The sequence below is a fragment of the Impatiens glandulifera genome, chromosome 1 (genome assembly GCF_907164915.1).
Source record: "Impatiens glandulifera chromosome 1, dImpGla2.1, whole genome shotgun sequence".
Taxonomy (NCBI): Eukaryota; Viridiplantae; Streptophyta; class Magnoliopsida; order Ericales; family Balsaminaceae; genus Impatiens; species Impatiens glandulifera.
Window position 1 is genome coordinate 26,967,976 of NC_061862.1, and position 21,931 is coordinate 26,989,906.

A 21,931-nucleotide genomic window follows, 5' to 3' on the forward strand; every position below is an offset into this window, starting at 1 on the left:
GAACTCATTTGATAAAGTCGAATATGATAAAATTGTTCTATGGTGGGTTAGTGTCATGAGGGAGTTCCATAAGTGCCCCAAAACCTATGTATACACTATACAAACAAACACAATTTGAACATGGCAAACCAACAAGGTTTGAGGCAAAAACGAGACAACTAATGGAGGCAAGCTCAATGTGGATCCTAGACTAAAAATTAAAACGCTCGAACACTCACTCTAAATCGAACTTCCCTTGGAAATTGAAGAGGGATGCGTCAACGATTGGAAGCGAGTTGTCGTCGGTCACTTCATGGGCACCCACAAGGCCTCATTCCGAACAATCAAGGCCGCCTTTTTACGACAATGGAGCAAAAATGGACTCAAAAAAGTCAAAGTCAACGACTTTAGCTATTTCTTCCACACTTTTGGCACGGAGCCCAAAGCCCAAACAATTTCCGACTCAGATTTCACCTTCATGTTCAACTTATGTTTTAAGCTCGCCAAATGGAATGAAGAAATAAACATCAATAGCAAACCGCCACAATCCGAACAAGTGTGGGTGAGATTGAGAAACATTCCACTACACCTTTGTAATGCTAAAGCACTTGTCTACCTCAACAGACTCATTAGAAAGACGCTTAAGCTCGATCTCGACTTTGACTCGTTTGAACGGGTCATGTTTTCCCGCATTTTCATTGAGATCGACTCAACGAGTACAAAACCGGAAAAATTCGAGCTAAGATACTAGAATGGAAATATGGTCACCATTGAGGTCATGTACGAGCAGGCATAAAAAGAGGACGGGAAAAAGTAAAAGAAGCATGTGCCACCCCCGAATAAGAGAATGTCAAGGTGGTTAAGAAATCTTATATCAAAATTCTCAAAGCAAATGAAAACCACAACGAGCACGTGAACGAGAACCAAAATGATCCCAATCCCACCGAGCCTAAAATCGAGGCCCTATTCCCATTGATTAGGTTCGAAAAGCCCAGCGTCGACGTGGATGATAATGAAATTAAACGTTTTGATTACAATTTCTCTAAAACTTGATAATCTACCCTAAATTCGCTGGAAATTTGATAGTTAAATTAGTGATATAAATCTTTTATTTATTTATAAATGCGACATAGACAATATCTCGTTTTTGTATAACTTTAACAATAAAAAATCATAAACGGTAAGGTTTAAAAGAACATATCCGAAAAAAAACCCTTAGAAAAATAGAGAAGAGCTTTAGAGATTTTTAAGAAAGCGTGATCGGCACGACGACATGATAGTCACATCCACGACCCGATCGGCATAGGCGACACAATATTGACTTGAGTTAGAAGTCATAAAATCTACACTGAAATCAGCATTAATCAAATGAAGCGCGATCGGCATAGGCGACATTACACAATCGACATGGGCGACACAATAGGCACAGACGGCACGATATTGTTTAGTGTTGTTCTGTTGTGTAGTTGGCTTTTCATGTTGTTTTTGGTTTCTTTTGGCTACTTTTTGGGGATCTGTTGGTTGTCGTCTGCTGTGCAGTTTGTTCCTCATTCAAGCTGGTCTGGGTTGGGTGGCTTTCGTTGACTCCTCTGTTGTCATCTGCTACTGCAGATTACTGTTGTTGATTTTTGCTACAGATCTGAATTATTGTTGGTTGCTAAGGAATTTGGTTGTTTGTTGCGCAGTCTAAGCCTACGCTCGACCAGCCTCCTCAATTGACCTAAAAACACAAGGAAAAATAAAGGGAGTTTTGAGAAATTGGCTAAAAGGGATGCCATTTCTTCTAGTTGTCCGATCGGTCACAATGCTGCCTTCAATCCAACTGTTGCATCGACCGATCACATGGATGGTCTATTAACCGGTCACGCCCGTCTCCCGACTCATCTTCCAACCAGCCATGACGCCCCTCCCCTAACTGGTCATGTAACCTCCACCCCGACCGGCCTGGTTGTTGTCAACCAAACGAGCAGCGCTACTCATTCGACAAGCCATGCCATTGACACCCTGACCGGTCACGACATCCCCACCCCGACCGCTCAAATCCCCGATAAGTCGTGGATCATAGGACGAAATGAAATCGCAAATCTGGCGGACATTCGGAACTAAATTCTCAAGTCCCTCGCCCAGTTCCAAAGGCATGAACTTGTCATGACCAATGAAAGGATCGAGCAGATCATTTGTCAATTCAAAATTCGATTCGAGCAAGATTGGAACTCATTCGATAAAGTTGAATACGAGGAAATCATTTTGTGGTCGGTTAGTGTCATGAGGGAGTTCTATAAGTGCCCCAAAAACCTATGTATACACTACAAAAACAAACGCAAATTGAACATGGCAAACGAACAAGGTTTGAGGCAAAAATATGACAACTAATGGAGGCAAGCTCAATGTGGATCATAGCCTAAAAGTTAAAACGCTCGAACACTCGCTCCAAATCGAACTTCCCCTGAAAATTGAAGAGGGATGCGTCAACGATTGGAAGCGAGTTGTCGTCGGTCACTTCATGGGCACCCACAAAGCCCCATTCCAAACAATCAAGGCCGCCCTTTTCCGACAATGGAACGAAAAGGGACTAAAAAAGTCAAAGTCAATGACTTTGACTTTGACTATTTCTTCCTCACTTTTGGCACGGAGCCCAAAGTCTAAGCAATTTCCGACTCAAATTTCACCTTCATGTTCAATTTATGTTTTAAGCTCGCCAAATGGAATGAAGAAATAGACATAAATAGTAAACCGCCACAATCCGAACAAGTGTGGGTGAGACTGAGAAACATTCCACCGCACATTTTTAATGCCAAAGCACTTGATTACCTCACCATACTCATTGGAAAGCCGTTTAATCTCGATCCCGACTTTGACTCGTTTGAACGGGTCATGTTTTCCAGCATTTTCATTAAGATCGACTCAACGAGTACAAAACCGGAAAAATTCGAGCTAAGATGCCGGAATGAAAACATGGTCACCATTAAGGTCATGTACGAGCAACCGTAAAAAGAGGATGGGGAAAAGTAAAAGAAGACTGTGGCCACCCCTGAACAAGAGATTGTCAAGGTGATCAAGAAATCTTATATCAAAATTCTCAAAGCAAATGAAAGGCATAACGAACACGTGAACGAGAACCAAAATGATCCCAATCCCACCGAGCCTGAAATCGAGGCCCTATTCCCATTGATTAGGTTCGAAAAGCCTAACGTCGACGTGGATGATAATGAAAGCCAAAGCATCTCAAAAACCATGAGCTCCAAAACCAAAGAAAGCCGCAACGTTGTCAAAGAACCACCTTAAGGGAAACAACTCATACGCTCAATTCCAAACTTAAGCCCCAAAGAAAAAAAGTGATAAGAGAAGCTAGCGAAGACTAAGAAACCGAAACTCTATCCGGAAATATATCACAAAAAGATCCAAGGGTGACAAGAAAGAAGGAAAGAAAGAATAAGGGCAAAGACAAGAGAAACGAGTCCGAGAAATCAACCCTTATCATTTTGTTTTAGTTGATTGATTTCTAGTTACATTCCTTATTCACTTTTGTACTTTGATTTCATGTCCGTGTGCGTTTCTTAGGCCAACTGTGGATTCTTTATGGCCATCGTGTGTTGACTTTGAACAAATTATTGTAAGCTCAATTTTAGCTCTTGCATTCCTCATACCCTTTTCGGGTCTTTTCAATTAATGACGTAATACATTTCTAAAAAAAAAAAATTAATTTGCCCCAAATAAAGAGCCCAAATAAACTATTGTGACTAAACACATTTAATAGATTTTGGGAATCCTAGATTACATTTAATTAATAAAATATTTAAGAAGATTAATAAAACATTTAAGAGGATAAGTATTTGATAGGATCGACGACACCAATAAAGACGGGGTCTGGCTATTGATGACGACTTCGGATAAACGGTTTGATAGAAATCCTGTTAGGGATTAATATCTCTTTCTATTCTTCGCAAATCCTTTGAACTCTTGAAACAGATTCAAGTGCGGAAATGTTCGTCGGATTTGAAGCTTTGAACCAATGAAAGATGAATGGCAGAAAGTAAAGAACACAAGACGTTGTTTATGGATGTTCGGAGCAAACTCTCCTACGTCACCCCTTCTTCCAACCACCGGAAGGATTCACTATACTTCTTTGAATCAAATACAGTTCACTAATCTAGCTAACTCTCTATTGAACAAAACAACCTTTGTTCAACTTATAACACTGAAGTTTTCTCACAGAAAAGACAGTATATAATACAATGTATTCACAGCTAGATGATAAGTGAGATGTTTGATTTCAGGAATTTTCTTGAATGAAAAATGAATCAGCTCTCTCTTTCTTGTATTTTTCAGTCAGCAATTTGTCCATTGTCTTAGGCAGCAATTTATTCTTCAAAATCTTCAACGGTCAAATCCTTCTTTTGGACACATGTCATTTTTCCGTTGGATATACTATCCATGAGGTACTGGGTAGTACAGCAGAAAAAGATTCTTGAGATCGTGGTAGTACAATGCAGTACATGCAATTTGAATTATGGCATACGTGGCGGTTATTCATTTGTTGAGCTCTGATGTCATCTGCCTGGAAGACTCTACTGCCAGTTGTCTGGAAGAGCATCTGCCTACAGATACCCATCTAATCATCTTAGCCCTCCATCTGATCAACTGATCATCTTAGACGTTCATCTGCTTAGATGCCCCCATCTAACAGTCTATTAGACGCCTCATCTCGGCCGTTCATCTGCTTAGATGCCCCCATCTAACAGTCTATTAGACGCCTCATCTCGGCCGTTCATCTGATTAGACGCAATCTGAATTAGACGCCCCATCTAACATTAGACCCTCACGTCTAACCACACTAGTTAGACTGCATGTCTAACTCCACTAGTTATTAATTATGCGTATGGTGAGATTTGAACCCAGGTCACCAACATGACATGCATCAAATGTACTTACCACTACACCACAAACTATGTTGATATCTAAATATATATTTATTTATTTGATATGACTAACAATTATTGAACTTAGTTTTATCCAAAAACTATTTCATCAATCATCAAATCAAAATTGTTAATTTATTTTAAATCAATTAAAAATATCAATCCAACAATTTCTCATTTTTTGATTATTTAAACTAAATTATTAAAACCAGTTTAAACATTAAAAATTTCAACCCAATAATTTCTCCCTTTTTGATTATTTAAACTAAATCATCAAAACTAGTTGAGTTCATGATTTAAATATAATCTAGACATTATTATAATCTAACAATCCTAAAAATATTTCTAAGGTAAGAAAACTTAGACTCGAAAAGTGGCTTTGAGAAGATGCCAACCACTTCAGGCTGTTGATTGTCATATGCTATGTCCGAGCAGCCGGCTGTCCAGATGCCGTTTGGCTATTCCAAGCTGCTTTCCTGTTTTACCTGCATTTAAAGACAATAAATCTGGTTCCCAATTTTCTTTGGGTCCATGGCTTATTAGTCCCTTGGGAATCCATACTTTGATTATTTTTATGGATTTCCCATATTGTGTTGTGATCGGTGCGTATGATTTAGGCTTAGCAGACGTCTTCCTACTAGAAGTTGAACTATTAATCTTAGAGGATAGTTTTTGTCTAAAACTCTTGTCAAGTTTTAATATGCCAGACTTACTGGCTGCTTCCATCTTAAGTTTCAGTCAGCTAACAGTTGACAGAACATAAGTAATCTCATCCTTTAAGGTTAACTCATCACAATTTGGATCAGTTCCATTCTCAGTTAAGCTCCCTTTGACAAAGTTTATAGACTTAAACTTGTTAGTTTCTGGGTTTAACTTTTCACAAGACTTGTCTGAGTCATTGCCATCAAATCCTAAACCAGATTTGCATCCGTTAGGCCTCAACATACTTATCTGCTATCTGACTGCATCTCTAGACTTCGTCCAGGAACCGACCACATATGTCAAACGTTGGTTTTTAGAAAACAGAGTTTGAACATTTTCCTTGAGTTTTTCATTCTCAGATGAGAGCTCAACCATTTTGTTTTTAAAAACTTCAGAAGCATTGTTTCGAGATGAAGAAGAGCTGTCAGATTTGTTTTTCAATTTTAGTTCATCAAAAGAGTCTGACAGTTTCTTGTATTCAATGACCATATCATTGAGTGTAGTAATTAACTCATCTCTTGAGAGATTTTCAAAGGAGAAATCAAATACCTCAGAGTCAACTTCTTCTTTTACATGAAACAAGTGACCTCTTCATCATCACTAACGTTGGATGATGAATCATCTGAGTCGCTATTGGCCCACTTGGCTTTGTTTTCAGCCGCCATGAGAGTCTTCAGCTCTTTCTTGTTCTTTTTCTCATCACGCTTCGGCTTGCTGTTTTCTTTTTTGAAGTGTCTCTTCTTCATGAATTTGCAGATTTTCTTCATGAAAAGAGCCATGGTATCGCTGCTAATCTGCATAGCAGCAGCCTTCACAGCAGTGGTAGTAGATGGCTCCTCAGCCGTCACCAATGCCTTTGTTATGATGGTGGATGTGGGGTGCTCCTCTTTATTTATATAGTTCAACTCGAACTCATAGGCCTTCAGATCGGCCAGCAAGTCAAAGAGCTCCATCTTATTGAGGTCTTTAGACTCCCTCATCGCCATCGTCTTAATATCCCACTCTCTGGGCAAAACACGCATGACCTTGATCGCAACCTCTCTATTGTTGTAAGTCTTGCCCGGAGTAGATAGAGAAGTGATAACCTTACTGAATCTCTCATCGAACTCAATCATCATCTCTCCAGGACGCATCTTGAAGTTATCGAACTGTTGAGTGACAACCATTAGTCTATTTTCTTTTGTTTGCTCGTTGCCCTCACACAGTTTAGTCAGCTTCTCCCAAATATCTTTGGCAGTGGGACATGTGATGATCTTGTGTACCATGTTGTCATCCAATGTCTTGTAGAGAATGTCTTTTGTTATGTTGTCGAGATTGTTCTTTATTTTATCTTCACTGATCCACTCAGATATATCCTTCTCAATCTTTATCGGACCGTTGGTGATGACAAACCACATGTCATCATCTATGGCAGCTAGATGAGCGTGGACTCTCTCTTTCTACACGACATAGTTTTCCTCTAAGAACATGAGAACATTATTGATGACATCCATAGACATGATTCAAATTCCTTAGAAGCTTGAGAATAGAAAACGAGGCTCTGATACCAATTGATAGAATCGACGACACCAATAGAGACGGGGGTCTGGCTATTGATAACGACTTCAGATAAATGGTTTGATAGAAATCCTGTTAGGGATTAATATCTCTTTCTATTCTTCGCAAATCCTTCAAACACTTGAAACATATTCAAGTGCGGAATAGTTCATCGGATTTGAAGCTTTGAACCAATGAAAGATGAACGACAGAAAGTAAAGAACACAAGAAGTTGTTTATGGATGTTCGGAGCAAACTCTCCTACGTCACCCCTCTTCCAATCACCGGAAGGATTCACTATACTTCTTTGAATCAAATACAGGTCACTAATCTAGCTAACTCTCTGTTTAACAAAACAACATTTGTTCAACTTACGACACTAAAATTTTCTCACAAAAAATACAACATGTAATACAATGTATTCACAGCTAGATGATAAGTGAGATGTTTGATTTCAGGAACTTTCTTGAATGAAAAATGAAGCAGCTCTCTCTTTCTTGTAATTTTCAACCAGCAATTTATCCGTTGTCTTATGCAGTAATTTATTCTTCAAAAACGTCAACGGTCAAATCCTTTTTTTGGACACATGTCATCTTTCCGTTGGATGTACTATCCATGAGGTACTGGGTAGTACAGCTGAAAAAGATTCTTGAGATCGTGGTAGTACAATTGTCTGCATCCTGGAAAACTAAAACCTCTGCTGTCAGCTATCTGGAAGAGCATCTGCCTACAAATACCCATCTAATCATCTTAGATGTCCATCTGCTTAGATGCCCCCATCTAACAGTCTATTAGACGCAATCTGGCATTAGACGCCCTATCTAACATTAGACCCCCACATTTAATCACACGTTAGACCCCAACGTCTAACCACACTAGTTAGACTGCACGTCTAACACAGTGCGTTGACTTTGAGTTGTACCTGCAAATTAACAAATACAACATGTAATACAATGTATTCATAGCTAGATGATAAGTGAGATGTTTGATTTCAGGAACTTTCTTGAATGAAAAATGAAGCAGCTCTCTCTTTCTTGTAATTTTCAACCAGCAATTTATCCGTTGTCTTAGGCAGTAATTTATTCTTCAAAAACGTCAACGGTCAAATCCTTTTTTTGGACACATGTCATCTTTCCGTTGGATGTACTATCCACGAGGTACTGGGTAGTACAGCAGAAAAAGATTCTTGAGATCGTGGTAGTACAATTGTCTGCATCCTGGAAAACTGAAACCTCTGTTGTCAGCTATCTGGAAGAGCATCTGCCTACAAATACCCATCTAATCATCTTAGCTGTCCATCTGCTTAGATGCCCCCATCTAACAGTCTATTAGACGCAATCTGGCATTAGACGCCCCATCTAACATTAGACCCCCACATTTAACCACACGTTAGACCCCAACGTCTAACCACACTAGTTAGACTGCACGTCTAACACAGTGCGTTGACTTTGAGTTGTACCTGCAAATTAACAAAATTCTAATTATGCGTCTGGTGAGATTTGAACCCAGGTTATTAGCATGACAAGCAGGTGTACTTACCACTACACCACAGACTGTGTTAATATCTAAATATATATTTATTTATTTGATATGATTAACAATTATTGAACTTAGTTTTATCCAAAAATTATTTCATCAATCATCAAATCAAAATTGTTAATTTATTTTAAATCAAATTAAAAATCTCAACCCAACAATTTCTCCCCTTTTGATTATTTAAACAAAATTATCAAAACCAGTTTAAACATTAAAAATTTCAACCCAACAATTTCTCCCTTTTTGATTGGATTTCCCATATTATGTTGTGATCGATGTGTATAATTTAGGCTTAGCAGACATCTTCCTACTAGAAGCTGAACTGTTAATCTTAGAGGATGGTTTTTGTCTAAAACTCTTTGACTTCTTGTCAAGTTTTAATATGCCAGACTTACTGACTGCTTCCATCTTAAGTTTCAGCGAGCTAACAATTGGCGGAACATAAGTAATCTCATCTTTTAAGGTTAACTCATCACAGTTTGGATCAGTTCCATTCTCAGTTAAGCTTCCTTTGACAAAATTTATAGACTTAAACTTGTTAGTTTCTGGGTTTAACTTTTCACAAGACTTGTCTGAGTCATTGCCATCAAATCCTAAACCGGATTTGCATTTGGTAGGCCTCACCATACTTATCTATTGTCTGACTGCATCTCCAGACTTCGTCCAGGAACCGACCACATATGTCAAACGTTGGTTTTCAGAAAACAGAGTTTGAATATTTTCCTTAAGCTTTTCATTCTCAGATGAGAGCTCAGCCATTTTGTTTTTCAAAACTTCAGAATCATTGTTTCGAGATGAAGAAGAGCTGTCAGATTTGTTTTTCAATTTTAGTTCATTAAAAGAGTCTGACAGTTTCTTGTGCTCAATGACCATGTCATTGAGTGCAGTAATTAACTCATCTTTTGAGAATTTTTTAGAGGAGAAATCAAATACCTTAGAGTCAACTTCTTCTTTTGCCATGAAGCAAGTGACCTCTTCATCATCACTAACATTGGGTGATGAATCATCTGAGTCGCAATCGGCCCACTTGGCTTTGTTTTCAGCCGTCATGAGAGTCTTCATCTCTTTCTTGTTCTTTTTCTCATCTTTCTTTTTCTCATCACGCTTCGGCTTGCTGTTTCCTTCCTTGAAGTGTCTCTTCTTCATGAATTTGCAGATTTTCTTCATGAAAAGAGACATGGCATTGCTGCTAATCTGCATAGCAGCAGCCTTCACAGAAGTGGCAGTAGATGGCTCCTCAGCCGTCACCAATGCCTTTGTTATGATGGTGGATGTGGGGTGCTCCTCTTCATTTCTATAGTTCAACTCGAACTCATAGGCCTTTAGATCGGCCATCAAGTCAAATAGCTCCATCTTATTGAGGTCTTTAGACTCCCTCATTGCCATCGTCTTAATATCCCATTCTCTAGGCAAAGCACGCATGACTTTGATTGCAACCTCTTTGTTGCTGTAAGTCTTGCCCATAGTGGATAGAGAAGTGATAAACTTACTAAATCTTTAATCGAACTCAGTCATCGTTTCTCCAGGACGCATCTTGAAGTTATAAAACTGTTGAGTGGCAACTATGAGTCTGTTTTCTTTTGTTTGCTCGTTGCCCTCACAAAGTTTAGTTAGCTTCTCTCAAATATCTTTGGCAGTGGGACATGTGATGATCTTGTGTACCATGTTGCCATCCAATGTCTTGTAGAGAATGTCTTTTGTTATGTTGTCGAGGTTGTTCTTTATTTTATCTTCATTGATCCACTCAGATATATCCTTCTCAATCTTTATCGGACCGTTGGTGATGACAAACCACATGTCATCATCTATGGCAGCTAGATGAGCGTGGACTCTCTCCTTCTACACGACATAGTTTTCCTCTAAGAACATGAGAACATTATTGATGACATCCATAGACATGATTCAAATTCCTTAGAAGTTTGAGAATAGAAAACGAGGCTCTGATACCAATTGATAGAATCGACGACACCAATAGAGACGGGGGTCTGGTTATTGATGACGACTTCGGATAAACGGTTTGATAGAAATCCTGTCAGGGATTAATATCTCTTTCTATTCTTCGCAAATCCTTAGAACTCTTGAAACAGATTCAAGTGCAGAAATGTTCATCGGATTTGAAGCTTTGAACCAATGAAAGATGAATGGCAGAAAGTAAAGAACACAAGACGTTGTTTATGGATGTTCGGAGCAACCTCTCCTACGTCACCCCTTCTTTCAACCACCGGAAGGATTCACTATACTTCTTTGAATGAAATACAGTTCACTAATCTAGCTAATTCTCTGTTGAAAGAAACAACCTTTATTCAACTTACAACACTAAAGTTTTCTCACAGAAAAGACAATATGTAATACAATGTATTCACAACTAGATTATAAGTGAGATGTTTGATTTCAGGAACTTTCTTGAATGAAAAATGAAGCAGCTCTCTCTTTCTTGTATTTTTCATCCAACAATTTGTCCGTTGTCTTAAGCAGCAATTTATTCTTCAAAAACTTCAAAGGTCAAATCCTTCTTTTGGACACATGTCATCTTTCCGTTGGATGTACTATCCATGAGGTACTGGGTAGTACAACAGAAAAAGATTCTTGAGATCGTGGTAGTACAATTGTCAGTTGCCTAGAAAACTGAAACCTCTGCTGGCCGTCCATCTGATCAACTAATCATCTTAGACGTTCATCTGCTTAGATGCCCCCATCTAACAGTCTATTAGACACAATCTGGCATTAGACGCCCCATCTAACATTAGACCCCCACGTCTAACCACACTAGTTAGACTAACAGTCTATTAGACACAATCTGGCATTAGACGCCCCATCTAACATTAGACCCCCACGTCTAACCACACTAGTTAGATTGCACGTCTAATACAGTGCGTTGACTTTGAGTTGTGCCTGCAAATTAACAAAAGACGTTCATCTGCTTAGATGCCCCCATCTAACAGTCTATTAGACACAATCTGGCATTAGACGCCCCATCTAACATTAGACCCCCACGTCTAACCACACTAGTTAGACTAACAGTCTATTAGACACAATCTGGCATTAGACGCCCCATCTAATATTAGACCCTCACGTCTAACCACACTAGTTAGACTGCACGTCTAATACAGTGCGTTGACTTTGAGTTGTGCTTGTAAATTAACAAAATTCTAATTATGCGTCTAGTGAGATTTGAACCCAGGTCACCAGCATGACAAGCAGGTGTACTTACCACTACACCACAGACTGTGTTGATATCTAAATATATATTTATTTATTTGATATGATTAACAATTATTGAACTTAGTTTTATCCAAAAACTCCAAAAACTATTTCATCAATCATCAAATCAAAATTGTTAATTTATTTTAAATCAAATTAAAAATCTCAACCCAATAATTTCTCCCCTTTTGATTATTTAAACAAAATTATCAAAACCAGTTTAAACATTAAAAATTTCAACCCAATAATTTCTCCCTTTTTGATTGGATTTCCCATATTACGTTGTGATAGGTGTGTATTATTTAGGCTTAGCAGACATCTTCCTACTAGAAGCTGAACTGTTAATCTTAGAGGATAGTTTTTGTCTAAAATTCTTTGACTTCTTGTCAAGTTTTAATATGCCAGACTTACTGGCTGCTTCCATCTTAAGTTTCAGCCAGCTAACAGTTGGTGGAACATAAGTAATCTCATCTTTTAAGGTTAACTCATCACAGTTTGGATCAGTTCCATTCTCAGTTAAGCTTCCTTTGACAAAGTTTATAGACTTAAACTTGTTAGTTTCTGGGTTTAACTTTTCACAAGACTTGTCCGAGTCACTGCCATCAAATCCTAAACCGGATTTGCATCTGGTAGGCCTCACCATACTTATCTGTTGTCTGACTACATCTCCAGACTTCGTCCAGGAACCGACCACATATGTCAAACGTTGGTTTTCAGAAAACAGAGTTTGAATATTTTCCTTGAGCTTTTCATTCTCAAATGAGAGCTCAGCCATTTTGTTTTTAAAAACTTCAGAATCATTGTTTCGAGATGAAGAAGAGCTGTCAGATTTGTTTTTCAATTTTAGTTCATCAAAAGAGTCTGACAGTTTCTTGTGCTCATTGACCATGTCATTGAGTGCAATAATTAACTCATCTCTTGAGAATTTTTTAGAGGAGAAATCAAATACCTTAAAGTCAACTTCTTCTTTTGCCATGAAGCAAGTGACCTCTTCATCATCCCTAACATTGGATGATGAATCATCTGAGTCGCTATCGGCCCACTTAGCTTTGTTTTCAGCCGTCATGAGAGTCTTCATCTCTTTCTTGATCTTTTTCTCATCTTTCTTTTTCTCATCACGCTTCGGCTTGCTGTTTCCTTCCTTGAAGTGTCTCTTCTTCATGAATTTACAGATTTTCTTCATGAAAAGAGACATGGCATTGCTGCTAATCTTCATAGCAGCAGCCTTCACAGAAGTGGCAGTAGATGGCTCCTCAGCCGTCACCAATGCCTTTGTTATGATGGTGGATGTGGGGTGCTCCTCTTCATTTCTATAGTTCAACTCGAACTCATAGGCCTTTAGATCGGCCATCAAGTCAAATAGCTCCATCTTATTGAGGTCTTTAGACTCCCTCATTGCCATCGTCTTAATATCCCATTCTCTAGGCAAAGCACGCATGACTTTGATTGCAACCTCTTTGTTGCTGTAAGTCTTGCCCATAGTGGATAGAGAAGTGATAAACTTACTAAATCTTTAATCGAACTCAGTCATCGTTTCTCCAGGACGCATCTTGAAGTTATAAAACTGTTGAGTGGCAACTATGAGTCTGTTTTCTTTTGTTTGCTCGTTGCCCTCACAAAGTTTAGTTAGCTTCTCTCAAATATCTTTGGCAGTGGGACATGTGATGATCTTGTGTACCATGTTGTCATCCAATGTCTTGTAGAGAATGTTTTTTGCTATGTTGTCGAGGTTGTTCTTTATTTTATCTTCATTGATCCACTCAGATATATCCTTCTCAATCTTTATCGGACCGTTGGTGATGACAAACCACATGTCATCATCTATGGCAGCTAAATGAGCGTGGACTCTCTCCTTCTACACGACATAGTTTTCCTCTAAGAACATGAGAACATTATTGATGACATCCATAGACATGATTCAAATTCCTTAGAAGCTTGAGAATAGAAAACGAGGCTCTAATACCAATTGATAGAATCGACGACACCAATAGAGACGGGGGTCTGGCTATTGATAACGACTTTAGATAAATGGTTTGATAGAAATCCTGTTAGGGATTAATATCTCTTTCTATTCTTCGCAAATCCTTCAAACACTTGAAACATATTCAAGTGCGGAATAGTTCATCGGATTTGAAGCTTTGAACCAATGAAAGATGAACGACAGAAAGTAAAGAACACAAGAAGTTGTTTATGGATGTTCGGAGCAAACTCTCCTACGTCACCCCTCTTCCAATCACCGGAAGGATTCACTATACTTCTTTGAATCAAATACAGGTCACTAATCTAGCTAACTCTCTGTTTAACAAAACAACATTTGTTCAACTTACGACACTAAAATTTTCTCACAAAAAATACAACATGTAATACAATGTATTCACAGCTAGATGATAAGTGAGATGTTTGATTTCAAGAACTTTCTTGAATGAAAAATGAAGCAGCTCTCTCTTTCTTGTAATTTTCAACCAGCAATTTATCCGTTGTCTTAGGCAGTAATTTATTCTTCAAAAACGTCAACGGTCAAATCCTTTTTTTGGACACATGTCATCTTTCCGTTGGATGTACTATCCATGAGGTACTAGGTAGTACAGCAGAAAAAGATTCTTGAGATCGTGGTAGTACAATTGTCTGCATCCTAGAAAACTGAAACCTCTGCTGTCAGCTATCTGGAAGAGCATCTGCCTACAAATACCCATCTAATCATCTTAGCTGTCCATCTGCTTAGATGCCCCCATCTAACAGTCTATTAGACGCAATCTGGCATTAGACGCCCCATCTAACATTAGACCCCCACATTTAACCACACGTTAGACCCCAACGTCTAACCACACTAGTTAGACTGCACGTCTAACACAGTGCGTTGACTTTGAGTTGTACCTGCAAATTAACAAATACAACATGTAATACAATGTATTCACAGCTAGATGATAAGTGAGATGTTTGATTTCAGGAACTTTCTTGAATGAAAAATGAAGCAGCTCTCTCTTTCTTGTAATTTTCAACCAGCAATTTATCCGTTGTCTTAGGCAGTAATTTATTCTTCAAAAACGTCAACGGTCAAATCCTTTTTTTGGACAAATGTCATCTTTCCGTTGGATGTACTATCCATGAGGTACTGGGTAGTACAGCAGAAAAAGATTCTTGAGATCGTGGTAGTACAATTGTCTGCATCCTGGAAAACTGAAACCTCTGCTGTCAGCTATCTGGAAGAGCATCTGCCTACAAATACCCATCTAATCATCTTAGCTGTCCATCTGCTTAGATGCCCCCATCTAACAGTCTATTAGACGCAATCTGGCATTAGACTCCCCATCTAACATTAGACCCCCACATTTAACCACACGTTAGACCCCAACGTCTAACCACACTAGTTAGACTGCACGTCTAACACAGTGCGTTGACTTTGAGTTGTACCTGCAAATTAACAAAATTCTAATTATGCGTCTGGTGAGATTTGAACCCAGGTTATTAGCATGACACCTTGACCGGTCACGACATCCCCATCCCGACCGCTCAAATCCCCAATAAGTCGTGGACCGTGGGACGAAATGAAATCACAAATCTTGCGGGCATTCAGAACTAAATTCTCAAGTCCATCGCCCAGTCCAAAGGCATGAACTTGTCATGACCAATGAAAGGAGTGAGCAAATCATTTGTCAATTCAAAATTCGATTCAAGCAAGATTGGAACTCATTTGATAAAGTCGAATATGATAAAATTGTTCTATGGTCGGTTAGTGTCATGAGGGAGTTCCATAAGTGCCCCAAAACCTATGTATACACTATACAAACAAACACAATTTGAACATGGCAAACCAACAAGGTTTGAGGCAAAAACGAGACAACTAATGGAGGCAAGCTCAATGTGGATCCTAGACTAAAAATTAAAACGCTCGAACACTCACTCCAAATCGAACTTCCCTTGGAAATTGAAGAGGGATGCGTCAACGATTGGAAGCGAGTTGTCGTCGGTCACTTCATGGGCACCCACAAGGCCTCATTCCGAACAATCAAGGCCGCCTTTTTACGACAATGGAGCAAAAATGGACTCAAAAAAGTCAAAGTCAACGACTTTAGCTATTTCTTCCACACTTTTGGCACGGAGCCCAAAGCCCAAACAATTTCCGACTCAGATTTCACCTTCATGTTCAACTTATGTTTTAAGCTCGCCAAATGGAATGAAGAAATAAACATCAATAGCAAACCGCCACAATCCGAACAAGTGTGGGTGAGACTGAGAAACATTCCACTACACCTTTGTAATGCTAAAGCACTTGTCTACCTCAACAGACTCATTAGAAAGACGCTTAAGCTCGATCTCGACTTTGACTCGTTTGAACGGGTCATGTTTTCCCGCATTTTCATTGAGATCAACTCAACGAGTACAAAACCGGAAAAATTCGAGCTAAGATACTAGAATGGAAATATGGTCACCATTGAGGTCATGTACGAGCAGGCATAAAAAGAGGACGGGAAAAAGTAAAAGAAGCATGTGCCACCCCCGAATAAGAGAATGTCAAGGTGGTTAAGAAATCTTATATCAAAATTCTCAAAGCAAATGAAAACCACAACGAGCACGTGAACGAGAACCAAAATGATCCCAATCCCACCGAGCCTAAAATCGAGGCCCTATTCCCATTGATTAGGTTCGAAAAGCCCAGCGTCGACGTGGATGATAATGAAATTAAACGTTTTGATTACAATTTCTCTAAAACTTGATAATCTACCCTAAATTCGCTGGAAATTTGATAGTTAAATTAGTGATATAAATCTTTTATTTATTTATAAATGCGACATAGACAATATCTCGTTTTTGTATAACTTTAACAATAAAAAATCATAAACGGTAAGGTTTAAAAGAACATATCCGAAAAAAAACCCTTAGAAAAATAGAGAAGAGCTTTAGAGATTTTTAAGAAAGCGTGATCGGCACGATGACATGATAGTCACATCCACGACCCGATCGGCATAGGCGACACAATATTGACTTGAGTTAGAAGTCATAAAATCTACACTGAAATCAGCATTAATCAAATGAAGCGCGATCGGCATAGGCGACATTACACAATCGACATGGGCGACACAATAGGCACAGACGGCACGATATTGTTTAGTGTTGTTCTGTTGTGTAGTTGGCTTTTCATGTTGTTTTGGTTTCTTTTGGCTACTTTTTGGGGATCTGTTGGTTGTCGTCTGCTGTGCAGTTTGTTCCTCATTCAAGCTGGTCTGGGTTGGGTGGCTTTCGTTGACTCCTCTGTTGTCATCTGCTACTGCAGATTACTGTTGTTGATTTTTGCTACAGATCTGAATTATTGTTGGTTGCTAAGGAATTTGGTTGTTTGTTGCGCAGTCTAAGCCTACGCTCGACCAGCCTCCTCAATTGACCTAAAAACACAAGGAAAAATAAAGGGAGTTTTGAGAAATTGGCTAAAAGGGATGCCATTTCTTCTAGTTGTCCGATCGGTCACAATGCTGCCTTCAATCCAACTGTTGCATCGACCGATCACATGGATGGTCTATTAACCGGTCACGCCCGTCTCCCGACTCATCTTCCAACCAGCCATGACGCCCCTCCCCTAACTGGTCATGTAACCTCCACCCCGACCGGCCTGGTTGTTATCAACCAAACGAGCAGCGCTACTCATTCGACAAGCCATGCCATTGACACCCTGACCGGTCACGACATCCCCACCCCGACCGCTCAAATCCCCGATAAGTCGTGGATCATAGGACGAAATGAAATCGCAAATCTGGCGGACATTCGGAACTAAATTCTCAAGTCCCTCGCCCAGTTCCAAAGGCATGAACTTGTCATGACCAATGAAAGGATCGAGCAGATCATTTGTCAATTCAAAATTCGATTCGAGCAAGATTGGAACTCATTCGATAAAGTTGAATACGAGGAAATCATTTTGTGGTCGGTTAGTGTCATGAGGGAGTTCTATAAGTGCCCCAAAAACCTATGTATACACTACAAAAACAAACGCAAATTGAACATGGCAAACCAACAAGGTTTGAGGCAAAAATATGACAACTAATGGAGGCAAGCTCAATGTGGATCATAGCCTAAAAGTTAAAACGCTCGAACACTCGCTCCAAATCGAACTTCCCCTGAAAATTGAAGAGGGATGCGTCAACGATTGGAAGCGAGTTGTCGTCGGTCACTTCATGGGCACCCACAAAGCCCCATTCCAAACAATCAAGGCCGCCCTTTTCCGACAATGGAACGAAAAGGGACTAAAAAAGTCAAAGTCAATGACTTTGACTTTGACTATTTCTTCCTCACTTTTGGCACGGAGCCCAAAGTCTAAGCAATTTCCGACTCAAATTTCACCTTCATGTTCAATTTATGTTTTAAGCTCGCCAAATGGAATGAAGAAATAGACATAAATAGTAAACCGCCACAATCCGAACAAGTGTGGGTGAGACTGAGAAACATTCCACCGCACATTTTTAATGCCAAACACTTGATTACCTCACCATACTCATTGGAAAGCCGTTTAATCTCGATCCCGACTTTGACTCGTTTGAACGGGTCATGTTTTCCAGCATTTTCATTAAGATCGACTCAACGAGTACAAAACCGGAAAAATTCGAGCTAAGATGCCGGAATGAAAACATGGTCACCATTAAGGTCATGTACGAGCAACCGTAAAAAGAGGATGGGGAAAAGTAAAAGAAGACTGTGGCCACCCCTGAACAAGAGATTGTCAAGGTGATCAAGAAATCTTATATCAAAATTCTCAAAGCAAATGAAAGGCATAACGAACACGTGAACGAGAACCAAAATGATCCCAATCCCACCGAGCCTGAAATCGAGGCCCTATTCCCATTGATTAGGTTCGAAAAGCCTAACGTCGACGTGGATGATAATGAAAGCCAAAGCATCTCAAAAATCATGAGCTCCAAAACCAAAGAAAGCCGCAACGTTGTCAAAGAACCACCTTAAGCGAAACAACTCATACGCTCAATTCCAAACTTAAGCCCCAAAGAAAAAAAGTGACAAGAGAAGCTAGCGAAGACTAAGAAACCGAAACTCTATCCGGAAATATATCACAAAAAGATCCAAAGGTGACAAGAAAGAAGGAAAGAAAGAACAAGGGCAAAGACAAGAGAAACGAGTCCGAGAAATCAACCCTTATCATTTTGTTTTAGTTGATTGATTTCTAGTTACATTCCTTATTCACTTTTGTACTTTGATTTCATGTCCGTGTGCGTTTCTTAGGCCAACTGTGGATTCTTTATGGCCATCGTGTGTTGACTTTGAACAAATTATTGTAAGCTCAATTTTAGCTCTTGCATTCCTCATACCCTTTTCGGGTCTTTTCAATTAATGACGTAATACATTTCTAAAAAAAAAAAAATTAATTTGCCCCAAATAAAGAGCCCAAATAAACTATTGTGACTAAACACATTTAATAGATTTTGGGAATCCTAGATTACATTTAATTAATAAAATATTTAAGAAGATTAATAAAACATTTAAGAGGATAAGTATTTGATAGGATCGACGACACCAATAAAGACGGGGTCTGGCTATTGATGACGACTTCGGATAAACGGTTTGATAGAAATCCTGTTAGGGATTAATATCTCTTTCTATTCTTCGCAAATCCTTTGAACTCTTGAAACAGATTCAAGTGCGGAAATGTTCGTCGGATTTGAAGCTTTGAACCAATGAAAGATGAATGGCAGAAAGTAAAGAACACAAGACGTTGTTTATGGATGTTCGGAGCAAACTCTCCTACGTCACCCCTTCTTCCAACCACCGGAAGGATTCACTATACTTCTTTGAATCAAATACAGTTCACTAATCTAGCTAACTCTCTATTGAACAAAACAACCTTTGTTCAACTTATAACACTGAAGTTTTCTCACAGAAAAGACAGTATATAATACAATGTATTCACAGCTAGATGATAAGTGAGATGTTTGATTTCAGGAATTTTCTTGAATGAAAAATGAATCAGCTCTCTCTTTCTTGTATTTTTCAGTCAGCAATTTGTCCATTGTCTTAGGCAGCAATTTATTCTTCAAAATCTTCAACGGTCAAATCCTTCTTTTGGACACATGTCATTTTTCCGTTGGATATACTATCCATGAGGTACTGGGTAGTACAGCAGAAAAAGATTCTTGAGATCGTGGTAGTACAATGCAGTACATGCAATTTGAATTATGGCATACGTGGCGGTTATTCATTTGTTGAGCTCTGATGTCATCTGCCTGGAAGACTCTACTGCCAGTTGTCTGGAAGAGCATCTGCCTACAGATACCCATCTAATCATCTTAGCCCTCCATCTGATCAACTGATCATCTTAGACGTTCATCTGCTTAGATGCCCCCATCTAACAGTCTATTAGACGCCTCATCTCGGCCGTTCATCTGATTAGACGCAATCTGAATTAGACGCCCCATCTAACATTAGACCCTCACGTCTAACCACACTAGTTAGACTGCATGTCTAACTCCACTAGTTATTAATTATGCGTATGGTGAGATTTGAACCCAGGTCACCAACATGACATGCATCAAATGTACTTACCACTACACCACAAACTATGTTGATATCTAAATATATATTTATTTATTTGATATGACTAACAATTATTGAACTTAGTTTTATCCAAAAACTATTTCATCAATCATCAAATCAAAATTGTTAATTTATTTTAAATCAATTAAAAATATCAATCCAACAATTTCTCCTTTTTTGATTATTTAAACTAAATTATTAAAACCAGTTTAAACATTAAAAATTTCAACCCAATAATTTCTCCCTTTTTGATTATTTAAACTAAATCATCAAAACTAGTTGAGTTCATGATTTAAATATAATCTAGACATTATTATAATCTAACAATCCTAAAAATATTTCTAAGGTAAGAAAACTTAGACTCGAGAAGTGGCTTTGAGAAGATGCCAACCACTTCAGGCTGTTGATTGTCATATGCTATGTCCGAGCAGCCGGCTGTCCAGATGCCGTTTGGCTATTCCAAGCTGCTTTCCTGTTTTACCTGCATTTAAAGACAATAAATCTGGTTCCCAATTTTCTTTGGGTCCATGGCTTATTAGTCCCTTGGGAATCCATACTTTGATTATTTTTATGGATTTCCCATATTGTGTTGTGATCGGTGCGTATGATTTAGGCTTAGCAGACGTCTTCCTACTAGAAGTTGAACTATTAATCTTAGAGGATAGTTTTTGTCTAAAACTCTTGTCAAGTTTTAATATGCCAGACTTACTGGCTGCTTCCATCTTAAGTTTCAGTCAGCTAACAGTTGACGGAACATAAGTAATCTCATCCTTTAAGGTTAACTCATCACAATTTGGATCAGTTCCATTCTCAGTTAAGCTCCCTTTGACAAAGTTTATAGACTTAAACTTGTTAGTTTCTGGGTTTAACTTTTCACAAGACTTGTCTGAGTCATTGCCATCAAATCCTAAACCAGATTTGCATCCGTTAGGCCTCAACATACTTATCTGCTATCTGACTGCATCTCTAGACTTCGTCCAGGAACCGACCACATATGTCAAACGTTGGTTTTTAGAAAACAGAGTTTGAACATTTTCCTTGAGTTTTTCATTCTCAGATGAGAGCTCAGCCATTTTGTTTTTAAAAACTTCAGAATCATTGTTTCGAGATGAAGAAGAGCTGTCAGATTTGTTTTTCAATTTTAGTTCATCAAAAGAGTCTGACAGTTTCTTGTATTCAATGACCATATCATTGAGTGTAGTAATTAACTCATCTCTTGAGAGATTTTCAAAGGAGAAATCAAATACCTCAGAGTCAACTTCTTCTTTTACATGAAGCAAGTGACCTCTTCATCATCACTAACGTTGGATGATGAATCATCTGAGTCGCTATTGGCCCACTTGGCTTTGTTTTCAGCCGCCATGAGAGTCTTCAGCTCTTTCTTGTTCTTTTTCTCATCACGCTTCGGCTTGCTGTTTTCTTTTTTGAAGTGTCTCTTCTTCATGAATTTGCAGATTTTCTTCATGAAAAGAGCCATGGTATCGCTGCTAATCTGCATAGCAGCAGCCTTCACAGCAGTGGTAGTAGAT